Source organism: Sphaeramia orbicularis, chromosome 12, assembly GCF_902148855.1.
Source record: "Sphaeramia orbicularis chromosome 12, fSphaOr1.1, whole genome shotgun sequence".
NCBI lineage: Eukaryota > Metazoa > Chordata > Actinopteri > Kurtiformes > Apogonidae > Sphaeramia > Sphaeramia orbicularis.
In genome coordinates, this window is record NC_043968.1 from 49,276,946 (window position 1) to 49,292,552 (window position 15,607).

General features: G+C 39.2%; 1 protein-coding gene across 1 annotated transcript in view; it reads right to left on the minus strand.

The window, feature by feature from the left end:
* trabd2a (TraB domain containing 2A) overlaps positions 1-15,607 on the minus strand; it is a 77,138-nt gene that overhangs the window by 39,609 nt on the left and 21,922 nt on the right. The gene's annotated exons all lie outside the window — the stretch shown is intronic.

Here is a 15,607-nt window from a genome sequence, read left to right on the forward strand (position 1 = left end):
CTGTCTTTTCAGTTATTTGCAACAGTTTTAACAGACTCTAGGATTATGCCTGGGGAAGTAATACTTCATGCTACAGTGTTTGCTCTAACTCCTGTGTGTATGTGGGTCTGGGGTATGATTAATTTAACTTAAAATGATTGACAAGAGTTGTATGAAGGTCTATAGTCACCAGCTCAACTGCATTTTCAAAGGTAACTACTGGTTAAAAACAGAGATCCACAGTGGCATTTTTCTGTCTCTGAAAACCTGCCATTCCCATTACAAGAAAAATAAAGGCTGTATCTTTTACTTGACATTACAAACAGTAATTAATCTTTCATTCGTTGCAAACAGACTCAAATGAAGTAAATCTACATGGCGATGACTGACGATAGTGTCATGAAATCAGATGTGTCCAGCCCATAGTCTGGACAAAACATGAACTGTTAATTCAGAGAAACCAGATGCAGATACCAGATTGTCAAATGATACAATTCTATAAATAAAGAATACCTTTTCACATGAATGACAGTTTGTTTTGAAAAAAAAGGTGACGATTTTACATGTGGTCATGATGCATTAGGTTAGACTGTTAAATAGCACTCTCATGCCAAACATCACTCACTGTGTGTTGTTACAACTGACGTCTGACACAAAAATACTTCTTTTGAGTAAGACATTAAAATACAAGCATTGAAAAGTGAGAGAAAAGCCTATAAGCATTAACTGATGAAATGACTGAGTTTCATTAAACCAACCTCTGCTGCAAAAGAAACAGTGTGCGTTTTCCTGCCAAACCCTGTCGGCTCTGCTGCAGAGATTCAGCTATTGTGCGAGCGTGAAATTGGCCAGTGTTTTTCGTGAGAGGGCCCTGTTGAGCCTGCCGCCTATGATCAACGCCGCAAGGACACACATATGCATACACACACACACAAATCCACATGAAGACACATACACACACTCTCCCTGAAGGTCTGAGATAGACGTGCACAAAGAAACACCACATCTCACCTTAAGCGCAAGGTTTCTCTCTCTCTCTGATCTCACCAACACACACACACACACACACACACACACACACACACGCACATGCACACCTTTCACCCTTCAAACCATTGATGTTGATCACTGAAAAAAAAGGAGAAAGTTTGTATGGTTTATTTGTTTCTCAATGGGGGCCTTTCGTCAAAGTGAAGATGTGTTTTGTCAGCTGTGAAACTATGTAAATGTGTCTACGTCTGCATGTTTTTACAATTCAGTGAGCATCTGTGCATGTGTGTCTGTATGTGTGTGTGTACTCTAAGATCTTGTGTCAAATGAATTCCATATTGATATGCATACCCGTACGCTAACTGGACGACCCAAGCGGCAGTTTTTTTTTTCATGTTCTGTTTTCTAAGGTGCTCTGATGACACTTTTCCCTCTCGGCAGGCCCATTGTGGGAGCCGCGGTGTAGTAGAAGAGAGGAGGAGAGGAGGGCAGCGTGGAGCAGATGCCTTCTTGTCAGGGGACAAAGAACCCCTCCGTCACCCTCTCTTCTCCTCTCCTCTGCGCTCCCTCCAGCTTTCATCGGCCGCGCATCAAAGTGGCGCTCTGCATATGAAAAGGGCCCCGTCTTTATGCCACGCAAATTAGCCTATCGCCGCCCCTCCCCGACTCATTTCACAAAAACACCCTCACATCTGTGCCACGTCCGTGAAGGAAGGCCCTCATCTGCAGGGTCTCCCCTTTCTCTCAGCTCTCTCTTCTCCTCTTTCTCCGCTCGCCGTGCCTTTCAGCCCCTTAAATTATGGCTGAGAAGGGAGGAGGAGGAGGAGAGGGGGGAGAAGGGGAGGATCAGTCATAGTTAGATAAAAAGAAAGAGAGTAAAAAGGGCTAGGTTTGGAGAAAGACAGACATAGATGGGGAGAAAACACAAACAAAAATGAGGAAGGATACAGAAAACAGGAATAAGGGAAAGGAGTGAAAGGAAAAACCTTAACAAATGATTTCATTCTTTCTCTCTGCTGTGATCCCCCTCTACTGTGGGTCAGTGGGTGCATTTTCCCACTCGGCTCCTTTCATCAGGTCTCCCCGTTTCTTCTTCTCCTCCACTGCTGCTCCCTATCCTGCCCCCCCACCCACCCCTCCAGCATGCACACACAGACACACAGACACACCCCTTGCTGATATCAAAGCAAGCGGAGCCAATGAAAGTCAATAATTGTCCTTTGTCATGGAAATGCCCCCTCTTGTTGAAATGAAGTGGGGTGGGTGTGTGCATCCAGAGCAAACATCACCACAGTCGGATTCCCACATGTGGAGATTTGAAGTGTTCAGCAGTTCGGCTGAAAAAACTCTCACTGCTTTTGCTCTGAAGTGTTTTGGCTAAGCTTCGGATTTGCTGGAAAAGTGGCATGCACGTTTTGAAGAGTGTCTCTGAAGAGAGGTTACATTAATTGCATTTATGAAAGGATGGATTACTTTCCTGCAAAAAAAGTCTTTAGTCTGTTGAGAACTGTAATTACAAAGAGAGATGGCGGCAATTTTGTTTTAAATTGGGTGGAAAAGTCTGAGCGCAGAAGCCAAATGTTGAGTTGCCAGAAGTGGTCACATTGGAAGTGAGAACTTTCAAACTGTTTCATGTATTTCCACAAAGACACACTCGCAATAATCACCTGCATTATACGTATCTACAGCTGTAATGTTACCACTGATGATGTGGTAATTGTATTTAGCAGAGACACAACACAGCAGTGAGTTAAAAATGCTATAATCATGAAGAAGGAATATGCTGTTGTTGACTACGGGCTGCACATCAGACGGATACTGAAGCATATTTTACTGCTGAGGACTTAATTAGCGACCACTGTGAGCATGATGAGACTCACTGTGCTTTTCATAGTAAATCCACTGACATCATGTTGGGTTTCTAGACAGTGCTCTACAACCTCTTTTATCATTTCTAAAATAAGCATTGAAAAAGCAGACAATAATCTGGGATTCAGGAGGTTTCTGTGTGCTGACACAGGCAAAAGGTTTTATTCAAATGTGTTGCTGGAATGAACAAAAGCAGTTTAGTTTGGAGGTTTTTGATCAGGTGGAAAATCTTTATTATCCACTGACTTAACATTAGAATCTCAAAATAATCTTATCAAATGAATGAAGTTGTTTTGTATATGAGATTCAGATCAAAATGATGGAAAGCTTATAGAACTGAATATAAGTATTCCCTTGTATTTCCTCCTCTCTCATGTACATTTTACCTGCTGCAGCCTTTGCATTAATCTAACAGTAGGTAAGTGAAAGTAAAAAGACAGAAGTGGTAAGGCTGCTGTAAGACTGACTTATACAGAAAACCAAAAATGGTACTTGTGATGATGCTCTTAAATCTGAATAAATAATATATGGAGTAAAGGAGCTTTCAATGAGTCATTCTAGACAAATAGTCACAACATTATTATTATTACTATTATTTCGCATTATACATCAAATTCGATACACCTACACATATTAGTGAAGTGCATATGTCTAAAGCTAAGATCAGACTGCGTAATGCTTTTTGTATTTCAGGGTCACTGTGTCAGATTAGTTGTCCGTAGAATAACAAATGTGTGTTTTGACTTGGCTGAGAGACATAGCAGACTGCATGTTAGACCCACAGGTGACCTCAAGGTTCATGTGACAGCTCCAATATCATCATTCCTCCTGTCCACAGACGTTAAACTGTCAGACCTGCCAGGCCGGCCGAGAAAGAGTGGAATTTGGGTACGCTGTCTTTTTCTTTGTGTGTTGATTATCTCTTTTCCTGACACACATTGAATTAAAAAACAAAAAAGTTCCCAAAGCTTATGTTGTGACATCTCTGTGGGTAAGACAATATTAGATTGTTAATGAAATGCAGATATTAAATATTAGCAGCAAAAAAATCAGCCTATGTAGCTAAATCAGAGGGAAAATACCATAGTTTGCACAATTTGCTCCTGATACTCTCTTCTCAGTTCAAATCAAATACAAAAAGTACTATACATGATCTGACGTTGTTTCATGCCGTTATAGAAAACTGAAGCCACTTCCACGTTGAGTAAAGCAGCAGAATCATATCCACGTCGCAGATGACAGAATGTGATCAGCGACAGGTAATCACAGCTGACAATCACATATTCAACCCCCCTACCTGTCTGAAAATGCCTGTGATTAGACAAAATCGGGTCGTCACGGGGTAGATTTTCTAGACAACACAGGCAAGAAGCAGATGCAGACATCTCATGTCCTCTCAGACCACTTGAATTAACTTCAATTGCAACATGCTGAAAGGTCATTATGGAATTTTTAGCCAATAATAGCTGTAAGGAATAGGCAGGGTGGGATGTTTTAATTTTCATTCTTCATATTTTTTTCAACAACATGAAACCCCATCAGAAGATTCCTGAAAGCCTGCTTTTGTCCATCTTTATAAACACCTGCAGCACAGTCTCACATTAAAAGTGTGTGTCACCTTAAACATAACACAAAGATACAATAAAATTATGTTTTTAATCTCATTTGTCACTAACACGTTTCGTCTGTATATAAATGCATAGTGTGAACTACATATTTATCTCCTGATGCCTTAAACTGTACATGAGGACCTGTCACACTATGAATCTCATGAACAGCCCATGAACAGCAGAATAAACTCCTTTTATGGTAAAGCCTCCAGCTAAATGAAATTATAGTGGTGGTGAGTGTTTTAGCCCTTTTAAGACTGCCATTATAACAGGCCGCCTAGGTGGCTTCATGTTTTCATTGCAATAAGTGCCAGAAAATGTCTTTTTTGCCAATTCTTTTGCACCTTTGCTTTCAGGGAGAACTTAATTTTCAATACCTGGTCATTAATTATTCATTCATTCATTCATTTTCTGAACCCGCTTTATCCTCACTAGGGTCACGGGGGTCGCTTGGAGCCTATCCCAGCTACATAGGGGCGAAGGCGGCATACACCCTGGACAAGTCGCCAGTTCATCGCAGGGCTGAACATATAGAGACAAACAATCACTCTCACATTCACACCTATGGGCAATTTAGATTAACCAATTAACCTATCAGTGCATGTCTTTGGATGGTGGAAGGAAGCCGGAGTACCCGGAGAGAACCCACGCAGACACGGGGAGAACATGCAAACTCCACACAGAAAGGTCCCACCCCCGTCGACTGGTGTTGGAATCAAACCCAGGACCTTCTTGCTGTGAGGCACGAGTGCTAACCACTGCACCACTGTGTCGCCCGTCATTAATTATCATGATTATAAATAACAAATGCTTAAAACAGTGTGCTTTAGTAAGAAAGAAAAAAAAAAAAAACTACTTGAAGTTTTTAGCATATTTGTTATCAGAAACAACTGTAAATGTCCACAACAAAACTTTTTGAGATTACAGAAATAAACTTTCCACTATTTTTTACATCTGCTCAAACATGCTTTTTGGTCTTGAATGTTCAGTGTCCATATTATGGCTTCATATTTTTTGTTATTTCCAGGCCTCTTTCCTTACTACTTGTAATTAGGGCTGGGGAATAAAACGATAATGATATATATCACGAAATAACTTTTCCTCCATAGAAATATGAGACATGCTCAATACAATTTTGATAGAATTCATTCGTCCATGTTTTGACAGACATAAGAACCGCCAATCAAAATTAAGTAGAGCCAAACCAAACCAATCACGCTAGAGCCACATCAAGTTGGGTTTACGCACACAGCACAGATGTAAGAGCAGCCGCAGCACACATGCTAATGTTTGGGCTGTAGCGGGAGATAATGAGTGTTCCCTCAGGAGAAAATGCAACAGAAAATTCGGACGACCGGGTTACTGAGAAGTAGGGTGCGAACCGTTTCAATTCAGGGCTTTGAGTACGGAAGAGTACCGAACGAATACATGTAGCCATGTGAAGAATGCAAACACTCACCTTTCCTTAAGTTTCACTTTCGGTTTTACGCCAGTTATAACAGTTAATGGATGCACCCCCACGTATATACATTGGTATTGTTTGATGAAGATGGTCTGTTTTGTTTGTGTTCTCTTTTAAAACTTGAAAGCTTTTGCCTGCTGGTCAGACTTTTAGTTTGGTTTTAAATTAAATATATGTACCTGTTGCATTTATCTGAAACAGTTGTATAATGTTCTTCAGCATATCTGTCATGTTCAACCTCTGACAGAAAATAAATCACATTTAAATCAAAAATAACCTTCGGATGTCTTCATAACTAACTTATGAGTAACAGAAAATTTAAGCTTGACAAAAATAGCGATTTGATTTATATTGTGATACATATCAATATCGTCTAATATGAAAAGATTATAGTGATTTTTTTTCCATATTGCCCCGCCTTACTTGTAATAGAGTTATATGCCTCTAGAAAGCACAGGATCTCAGCTTTCCAAAGCTGTTTGAATTTTGTGGATAGTGCAAACAGTTCAGGAGTTACAGTAATTTGAATTCTGTAAAGTGACTGCTGTTGCTAAAGGGTTAATAACTCATTTCCAAATCATTCATGGTTTTTTTTAGTTGAAATATGCTTTAAAAGTAGCTAGTCCACACTTTTGATAATCTTAACATGCACACAGCACATATATAGACATCCAAATGAGTCCTGGCCATCTTCCCAGGACAAATGAAGACTTCCAGCAGCTTTTGTGCTTCCTCCAGAGTCACTGATGTTATCACAGAAACAACTCCCTGTGTCTCCTTCTCCCTCTGTCATAGACCCCGTACATGTCAAGGAGTGAAAAGGCTGTGATTTTTACTGAAAATCAGCTGAAAAAGACACAAGGTGGATGGAACCAAGAGGGATAGGAAAAGAAAGAAACAAAAGGGGGGGTGAGAGAAATCGCCTCTCAGTTCTGATGTTATCGGTGAAATTTCAGCAGAGGCAGAAATGAAGACGGACACAAATAGACAGTGATAGGGAGTCCGGGTTACTTATAAGTGATGCTATCAGTGAAATGTTAGTCGGAGCAGTCAGCCCTAAAACAAGACCTATCAGAAGCACGGCACCACTGCCAGGATTTTACAAAGTACTGATCCTAATCAGAGCTCCAGTCTTGGTGGACGCTACAGTGATAATCTCAGGGTTTCCATTCAACTGCAGGACACTATGATATTTATTTTCACTTCCAGAGAAGATGAGGATAGAGCTACAGCACCATATGTTGTTCTGGGCCGTTTTTACATTCAGCAGAGTTCAAGACTTTCATGACATGTGGACATATTTTACACATCATTTTGTTCAGTTCCAATAAGAATCAAAATACAGTATGTGTTAGAAATACATCCTAACCAACAGTATTGGTGTTCCTTCAGTGAAGCCATGAATCAGATTGCTGCTCAACTACACTACTGCCCATAAAGTTGGAATAAAACATGTTTAAGTCTTCTCGTCTAATGACTGTGACAATGTGATTTATTTTTGATATATAAAGTGTAATCTAATATCTAATATATACATTTTATCTCTAAAATTGGGCTTTCATGCCCACATAAATAGCATTTTAGACCACGAAAAATAATTAAAAAGAGGAAACAAAACATTTGGAACATGATATCGTTTCCTAAACTCATTACACAAAGCATCCTCATCATCACCCTCATTGCTGTGTGCAACATCTATGCCTGAAACAACAACAATGGCACATACAGGACACAACAGCATCTACCTCTAGTTTGATGTAAATACACTCATCAAATATGCAAGCCTGGTGTTGCTCTCGAAAACAATCATTGCATATGAGTTAGGCCTCCAGACTTCAGTGTCTCCTCATATTCAAGATCATTTAAACTGTAGTATCCTGGTTTTTGCAGGTTCGCTGCTATGATTGTGCAAAGACTTACGAATTGCTGTTTGAACAGTGATGCATGAGAAGCAACATTCCCAATTGGACAGGGTGGTCACATGAGTCTTTAAAATCCACTTCATGTTCTCAAGGTCTAAACAAGGCTATCAGTTTCCTTTCTAATCATGTCTCTTTTCTTTCTTTTTTAAACAATATAAAGTTTACATTCTGTAATAGCCTCCAAACTTCCAAAATGCTCATGAGTTCATTTGGTGGGTAGTGACACATGCGCGTCTTCACATGCATAAATCTTTCACCGTGGCACAAGTGAGCTTTCACTTTCTGGCTGAAAACCCACCATTTAAACACAGAAACACACATGCATACCTGTCAGTTTGACTTATCTTTATTGTTCCTTCATGTCATTCCTCTAACCCTCCTCATCTGCCTCTTGGTCTCATTTTCTCCTTCTTTGTCCCTGTTTCTCTCCCATGAGCTCTCTTTCTCTTACTTAGCTACCCCCTTGCGTACACTTCCACTCTCACTCCTCCATTCATCCACCCATCAGTTCATTTCTCCCTTTCTCTGTCCTTTGATCCTGTACATCCACTCCTTCCCTCTCCTCCCAGCCCTCCTACCATCCATCTCTCCCTCCCTTTCTCTCTTACTGCTTTGATCCTGCATACATCCCCTCTATCAGCCAGGTCTTTTACAAGTTGACCCCTGCATTCCTCAGGTCACTAATGACCTCCTTGCTGTGTGTGTGCATTTTCCAGCATGTAAGTGTGTATACACCTGTACAAGATTAGTCCTTTTCTCTCTGTGTGTTTGTATGCACATGTAAGCATTTGTCCATGCGTATGGAAGTATGTGTGTTTAAATGTTTCATCATCGTGGATTACTGAAGCTTCTGCGGAGCTTAAAGCGGACCTTTGAACACAGCTATATTAATTTTCCAATACCAGACAAAAGGAAGGAAATATGGGGCCTTGATTTTCTACAAAGGACTGAGAGAGGAGAAAGTGAAAAAGAAAAAAGGAGCCAAGCCACACAGGGAAAAATCATGAAATAATGATGACCAAAAAATTGTTTTTCCACCTCATTTTGAAAGGAAAATCCATCCACCAATATAATTGATCCTATTCCTTTTGATCTGGTGCAGTTCAATCAATGGATGTTGACATGAACAACTCTCTTCCCGGGCCAGACAGCTGAAGCCAACCGGGGCAGGGCTCTGAAGGCTGTGTTTTCAAAATGGGGTTTAACAGGACAGGATGTATTTAAGCGAGAATTATTCTAAGATGGACAACATATTTTTGGCTCTGCGCTAAAACCAGCGTGGAACTATAAGTCACAATTATTGTCATTACAATATTATTCTTTTTTGATAATATGATGTGAGGTGAATCACTAAGTCTATAGCCAAAAAAATTATGTTGTCAAATTTTTGTTTTGTTTGGCTAACTGTCTACAATGATAAAATCTAAACCCAAAACCTCCCATTTCAAAGACTAAACCAGTAAATAATAAATCCTGAAAGTCACATCTGTATTTGTTGAATTGTGAATACTTTGGCAAAAGTGCAACATTGAATGTCAGTCTTAGTCATGTTTAGTTATAATTTGATCAGACAGTTCCTGGTGAAATAAATTTTTTCAAAAGTGAGATTTTATTTCCAAAGGTTCTAGGTTTTGTTTAGATGGGTCCACACTTACAAGGATATTTTTCTTTGTTTGGAATAATGTTGTTTTATTTGATGGATACAGTAGAGACAGATGGGAAATGAATGGGAATAGTGAATTGGGGAATGACATGCAGCAAATGAAGACCCTGGTGCTAAAAGTACTGAAGTCATTTTTGGACACTTCAAGTTGAGCATATCTATTTGTTTAGCTAAGTCCAACCTATAAATATTTTTTAACAGGCTTTTTTGGTGACTTCAGTATTTTTAGCACCAGGGTCTTCAAATAGTGGTTGTACTTGTCAGGATGGTCAAAGGCGCCAGACTCAAGGGTCAGTCCATCTCAGTTCACCCAGTGAGTTAAGCCCCACCTCCTCCAATTTTGATATTTGATGTATGGGTAATTCATAGCCAGAAAAGACAAAATTTCAAATTTGAACTTTATCAGACATTTATCAGACAAAACATTATCAGGTTTTCGAGATATCGCAATTTCGTTTTTTCACTTTTTTGCGAAAAAGATCGTGGCAGCTAAATTTCAAATTGCTGTAAAGGCAAAGACACACCAACCCAACTGCTGATTGTCACCAGAAAAAGGTAGCCCAACTATCAGTCAGGTCCCGTCTCCGTGACAAAAAAGTGTAAAGAACACACTAAATCGACTACCAACTTCAGCGTATGTTCTACACTTGCGTGACACATAAAACCAGAAAATAACAAAACATCTCTCTAAACACAGAGCTCACTGTTGTCAGTCATTGTTGTCAGCAGAGAGTGTTGAGTAGTTCAGAAGGGTTGTGGTTGAACTTGTTGAATGGATGGCTAGTAATAAGATACTGGCATTGTCAGCTCTCGGGCTGCTTCTTGTGGAAGAAAAAAGACGTCGCAGGCAAAAACTAAGGAGAAATCGCAATATTGCTTACAATGCTAACAGTGTTCACTTCATGGAATGAATGAAGTCCATAGAAAACACTGACTGACACTCATTCAGATACAATATGAGCAGTGCATAGCCTATTATAGAAAACAATAATAGTGTGAAGTACCTTGGCATAGCTGTATTCACATGGAAACTTCTCATTCACTGATTCACTAGTCAAGGGCTATCCCTTCACCAATCAGACTGGTCTGACTGAATGACAGGTAGTGACCGATTACACATGTTGAATCGGCCGAAAAGACTGGCGATGGCATTAACAACGGCTGATCGCTCAGAACACACCAACCAGACTCATGTCACCGACCTTGGCAGACTGCCCGACGATGTCCGACTGCCGAAAACCGGCTTTGTGTGTCTTTGCCTTAACTCTGCAACTACAGGTCTGATTTAAAAAGGCAAGGTATTTCTGTAAAGGGGAGACCATAAGGAATCTAAGTCTAGCATTCTTTTGTGCATTTGGGTACTTTTGAGTTGGATGACCTTTTGATATATATTTTGACCTTGAAATTGACACTGTGGGATACCCCGACCTCTTTGACACCATTATGAAAATGTAGCCCTATATGTCAACTATAACATATAAAGCATTACCTATATACCAAATTTCATGAAAATTGGAGGGGGTGAGGTTTAAAAATGCTATTTTTTTGGGTTATCTGAGATGGCTTTACCATCAAGGTACCATCTTCCTATGAAATGGGCTTTCTGGGCTCTGAATGGAGCTGTGGGTTCAAATCCCCCTTCTGATAATAACTTCTCCAAATTTTGTTGCACTTCACTTTACAAGGACAAGAAAGGAATTCAATTAACCTTTCAAGCGCCAACGTTGGAATATTGCAACATGGAAGATAACTGAATGAAACGAACGGCTTTTTGAAATCTTGATATCAAAATTCAATATTTAGGCAAGGCAAGTTTATTTATATAGCACATTTCATGTACTAGACAATTCAAAGTGCTTTACATAAAACATAAAAGCATAACAGCAGGGTGCAGGAGAAGCAATAAAAAGTATAGGCACTAAAAAAACAGACAAACAGATAAAACAAATAAAACAGATACATTAAAAAACAAACAAACAAACTCCAACACCTAAAGGGTTAAAATGGCCTCAAGCTGGAGGCTGCTGTGATAAGACCTTGGTCCATGTGGGATGTTCTCTATCAGAAAGTGGATGTTTTTCTGAAGGGGTATTTTCAAAGTTCTTTGTTATAAAAATTCCTTCATCTCACAATATATCTACAATGCAAAAACAACTTCAATTTGGTGCAAACACTTAGACAAACTATTGTACTAGCAGACTTTACTATGTGGGCATCTTGGAAGATACACTGCTTAGCCAAAAAAAAGTGCACTTGCAATATTTCCCTACAACACCTTTGGTGGTGGCAAGAGGCTGCTTACTGCAGTCAGAGTTAAATAAACAGCCTGGACAGAAAAAAAGTACCTGCCTGGATTTAACTAAGCAAATAGTTCAGATCCTGCCCTGGGTAAGTACTGCAGTGGTTCATAATGTTTCAGCTGGAACAGGTTATTTAACTCTAACTGATGCAGTAAGTATCCTCTCATGTCTTTAACATCAAAAAGACTGGACAGTGCCAGGACTAATTAGAATCATCAGGCTTATGACAGAACGGTTCAGGGAGAATGAGACATCATTTACACACATGGATTATCCTCCATAAAGTCCAGACTCTAATTTAGGATGTGATGAAGACTCGATGCAACGGTCCAATTCTCCATCATCAATAATCAGAAATGAATGCAACTATGGATAGAAAAAATATTATGTACCTTATTGTGACACCGCATAAGCATTATGTGGCATAAAAGATGTCACAGTGAATGTCTATTGTAATCAAAACCAAGATGGTGCAGTCAAATAATGAACGTGTGACTTTTTTGGGGGGCTGAGCAGTGAACTAGATGCAACAGATGCAGGGCTTTAGCTGTCATTTAGATGAGCTGCAACGACAAGTTGGATTATGAACTTAGGTTACCTTAAGGGTTGGTCTGGGTCGACAAAGTGTATTTTTTCTTTTTCACAGATTTCACCACAACACTGGTACATTTCCTGTCCAATAAAACTCCCAAATGTGTCCATGCTGACCTCAATCTCTTGGAGGACATACACTGACTTGTGAACCTATTATGACTGTTAAAAATGATAGTTCAGGTGTATGATCAGTACACAAATCAATAATAGGACTGTGCAAAATGGGGTTTGACAGCATAGTTTTCTGATCTTCTCATTTTCTGTCCACAAAAAAACCTTCTTAAAAATCTCTTTTTTTGTAACCAAAACACAATTTAACACAATATGAACAAGACATACAAATATCTGCTTTTTTTTTTTAAATATATTTTGCAAAATAATCACTGAAGAAAAAACGAATTTCCTTTGGTATTGGAGCTGAAAGTCAAGCATCACACGTGCACTGTATTCAACATTTTTAATCCTACTAATCAATTAACCAACATATCCTTTCAGTCATGTGTTGTAAAATCAATAATACAGTCCCTTTTGCTTTCTTGACTATCTTCACTTCAATAAAATCAACATTTGATCCACAATCGCAGTGAATGCTCCCACTGCCAACACACAAACCACATTTCTATGAAGCTGTGAATACAATTCTTCTTCTGTTTCATTCTGTGTGTTCTCTCTGTTTTTCTCTCTTTATCTCTGTCCAAAACCTCACTCCCTCTCTCTCTCTCTCTCTCTTTCTATCTCTCTCTCTCTCTCTCTCTCTCTCTCTCCCTCTCTGTCTCGCGCCCTGTAAAAACATTCTTGTGGGGTGCATTTACCTTGGTGCCCGGACGCAGCCAAATATTTAGGCTGTCACATGGAATCAGCCTCAAACCAAATGGCTGGAGGTCTGTGTGTGTGTGTGTGTGTCTGTGTGTGTGTGCGCGTGTGTTTGCGATTGTGGCGACTAAAATGTCAACCCCACCACTATATCCTGCCTCACTGCACCCTAAACAAGTTGTACACGAGCCCCAACACACCCTTAGCCCCCCCCATGTCAAGTCAACCTTATCAATACACAGATCAAACCCAAAACTCTGCATTTTTAAGAGTCGTTTGTGGTTCTGTGTATCTTTTTCAAAGCTAACAATTATGATAATCCTTCAGATGAGTCACTTATCGCACAAAAACATTAACTATCTGGTGGTTCCATATTTAACATGATGATTCTCTGCTGTTATTTATGTGATTGAATGTTATGTCTTCAGGTTCCAGCCTGTTGGTCTGATAAACCAAGCTATGTCAAAAGTCTTTGACTTTTTCAGATCAAATGATATATTAAAGCAACATTAATCTGCTTTGATGCTCTCCAGCCTTTAGGTCCTCTCTAGTAGCTCCCTGTAGCTTCAACAACACATATTAGTTATAGGAATTACAATAACATTTGATTAATTTTGCTATCATTGCTGCGGGTCTTAAGTCATTCTTGCACTGCTGCACAAACAGGCAAAAATGTGTGGTCTGTACATTGAATAGAAAGAATATTTTCACATTTTATCAATTGTTTTCATGCATCATGTGTCGTGAGCTACTTTTTTGCAGCTCCAGAGAGGTAGTTCCTTCTCTTTCTGGACAAAAATGGATCTTTCAGCAGCAATGGTTCTAACCCCTACCCTAACACATTTCTATTCGGTTAAATTTCTAATCTTAAAAGCAATTAATTTCTGTGTCAACACCTGTCATTCCATCCTGAAAGTGACCTTAAGCATTTACTGTCCACAGTCCTTCCCTGTGTCTGTCTGTCTATCACACCATGTATGAGCACACAAACCCCCACAGAGCAACCCTCCAGCCACTCAGTCCATCAGTCCACTGTGAAACAACATGAGGGTCTTGAAAACACAGCGAGCCACAAGGAAAACAGCCATCAATCTCCCTGACTGTCTGTTGACTGAGGGAACACTGTTAATCTTCAGGACAGCACCAGTCAAGAACAACACTGCTGAGCTGTTTCACGCCGAGATTCAATACAATACAGCTGTGAACACTTAGTATGGACACACTCTGATGATGGCCGAAATTCGCAATGTGTATGTGACTATATCATGAAGAAAAACAAGAGCGCATTTTATCAATGTTTTCTGCATTCCCACAGAGAGAGAGTGATCACACTGCAATCCAAAAAGAGTGGAATTAGATGCAGCAAAACTAAACTTTGTACCATCAGCTTGACAGATTCCTCACCACCTGAAAACAGGAAGTCATTGTCGTTCCATCAAGTGCATGGGTTTTGTAGTTTTCAGCAGTTTTTTTATCAGGAAACCTCATCAAGTCGTCCCACAGGTCTGAGGTCAGAGTGTCTGACCTCTGAGAGACTCTAAAGGTCACTAATGGACCACTGTATTAACATTAAGTAAATAACTAAGTTAAACTTTCCCATCATTTATATTTTTACAATATTAGTTTTACTTAGCTTGAGAAAAAAAAATGATTTGCTTCAAAGTTGGTCAAAGCAGAAAACCTTCAGGGAGATGGACTGTTTCCAGTTTGTTTATGCCACAACATTTGCACCATTTGTTTGTATCCTTGCCTTATGTATGTAATATTTATACATTTCTATATTTTTTTCTATTAGGTGTTTTTTTTTTTTACTTTAAGGGTGCACCAAAAGAGGCTAGTTTATCATAGTATTTGCCAGATTACACTCAGTTTTCAGAGAAATTTTACTGCAAATCTGTCTCTTTTTCTCCAAAAAAATCATTATTCATAAGGTACATATTTTACATAAACAAAATACATATTTTTTTCAAGACTACTTTTTTTACTCTAAAACTCTACTCTAAGTAGAAACAAAAAGAGGCCTCTTCATCATAGTATTATATATTAGATAGATTAAACTCCTATTTTAGTCAAATTTAAAAGTTATCAGAGAAATTTATAAAGAAATCTACCTCTTTATTGCAATAAATCACTATTTATAAGGAACAGCTTCTTCAGTAGGGAGAGAAAACACTAGTGCCTGAAAATACCGACCTTTTTCCTGCATATAAACTGCACTGTATATGAAGACAGATTTCACAACATCATTTTGTGCTAATAAATACATACATACATACATAAAAAGGGAAATATCTTCAAAATCACAAATGACTGGCTGAAATCTTCTGTAAAAAAAAAAAAAAACTGTAAACAGAGTGAAGAACAGGGTGCAGAGGTCTGGTTGTTTCTCAGACCAGTTCAACTGA